The sequence below is a fragment of the Corvus brachyrhynchos genome, unplaced genomic scaffold (assembly GCF_000691975.1).
Source record: "Corvus brachyrhynchos isolate BGI_N302 unplaced genomic scaffold, ASM69197v1 scaffold200, whole genome shotgun sequence".
In the NCBI taxonomy this organism is placed as follows: Eukaryota; Metazoa; Chordata; class Aves; order Passeriformes; family Corvidae; genus Corvus; species Corvus brachyrhynchos.
This window is the reverse complement of record NW_008236184.1, coordinates 3,783,457-3,785,561: the sequence shown is the minus strand read 5'-3', so window position 1 is coordinate 3,785,561 and position 2,105 is coordinate 3,783,457.

Genomic DNA, 2,105 nt, shown 5'->3' with positions numbered 1-2,105 from the left:
GGGGGGCCCCTCGCGCCGGCCGCTGTCCCCCCGCCCGCCCCCGGGCTCTGTGATCGTGGTCACGGCTGGCGGGTGGCCCCTCTATGCCCGGCCCGGTTCTGCTGGGGGGAGCAGGGCCAGGAGGAGCCATCTCTGGTGGGGCCCTCCCGCCGCGATTTCTCCTTTCAGTCGCCTTTTTTTTTTTAACCTGCTCTCCCCAGACAACTTTTTTGTAGGAATTCCTCTTGAGAAGAGGTCCCTTACAGCGAGCTAAAGCTTTTACTCACTCCCTGCTCAACCACAAGCACTTGGCAAGCATTTTGTCAACGGCAGAAAACAAGTGAAGTGTAGCTGTCAGTGCCCCACAGAAACAGGTTTTGACTTAACAATAGTCACTCTGCATATGTTTTCTCTGGTCACCTCCTAAGCAGTACTGTTTGGTGACAGGTTTCACCATTGTAGACTCCTGCAAATGCTCTAAATCTTTCCAATTGTTACATAATATATATGTTATATAATTTTAATTACCGCGAGGTAAATATAGCAGGCAGCAAATTCGGTTATCTGTAAGATGGGCTGTACTGATAACAGCAAGCACTGTGCAATCATGAGGCTTGGGCATAGGAACACAGCTCTATGCTCTTTTGTAGGATACTTTTCTAGTCTGTTTTGTAAGGGAAGGCTGTACGAAGAACAGAATGCCTCCCCAAGAGCTTCATCCAAAAGCTTCATGCATTACAACAAAAATATTTTAATTTTTTGTTGGCTCAAGGCAGGTTCCAGGTGAAGGAACACATCAGTGAGAAAATGGAATTGCTTTGTCCATCCTAGTGCAGGAAACAATGTTGTTTTCTCCTTATTGCTGACTCCAAATGAGCATTGCTTTCTGTACAGGGAAGTTTACTAGAAGCAGTAGAAAGGATTCAGTGGTTTAGGTGAGGGTGGGAATTTGTTGTAAGAAACCAAACAAGAACAACAACAAACTGGAGCAGGAAAGAAGGTTTGCTGACTTTTCTCCAGGGCTATGGATTTGCTGAGCAATAGCATTTATCATGAATAAATTGTTGGCTGTGGATGCAAGCTGAGCACATACATGTTGATTTAAAGGAGCCATTCCAGTGAAAACTCCATCCTTGGTCAAGTGCTCTGTCGGGGATCACCCTAGGAGTTTGCACAGTTTGGGTGGTGATGGTGAATTAATTCAGCATCTGTAAATTTAACAATAAATAAGCCAAAAGGAGACATGCAAGCTTAATGATTCTATTCACACAGGCATGATACATTAAATAGTAATACAGAATACATTTTCTCACATCCCTGAATGCACAACAGCTGTCTGCTGTATCAAATATTTTTCCTTTAAGGAGTGGGTGGAAAGCAATTCATGAAGGCTGTGAAAACCATGTATGAGCGTGATTATTTTCAGGGAGTTGTGCTCGAGTGATTTGGTTTTATATTCCTCTTAATTTTTTTATGTTCTGTATGTAATTCTTCATTTTCATGGTCATGTTGAAGCATGTGGAAGAATGCTGCCATCACCATCTGGCAAGTAGCAATTCCCTGATTGCTCTGGTTGGTCGCTGACCATATTGATGTTGGTAGCTCAGCTGTCAGGGCAGTTACCATAAAGATTTATAGTTGTATTGTGTGTTTTGTTAGCATCTGGAGTTCACTGATGACTTTGTATGCAGAGGTTTACCTGCCTATTACTTGCACTACTCCATGAAAGACTGAAGACTTCTCTAAGGGAAGGTTATTTATCTACAACACTGATATTTATCTTGGTAGAAAATTCATTGATGAAAATATTTTTGGGAAAGCAGCTACAGAAATTCAGTTCTGATTGCCAGAGTCCTGGCTTGTGAAATCACCAGCAAAATTATTAGTGCTTGTGATTGATCCTGTATTTTCCTTCTACCCATCTGAATCGTTGCTCACTACATAGTGAAGAGCTTTTATTTTTAATAAAGTGAGTGAAAAGAGGGTGTAACAGTCACAGAAGGGGGGAGCATTGTAGCCTGCTACATAATGTGCAGGAAAGGTACCGTTGTGTCACAGAAGGGTTGGAAGTTTTTGATTTTTGTGTGATTTATATACTATGCTTGCTACACTTGCACACATGCAAG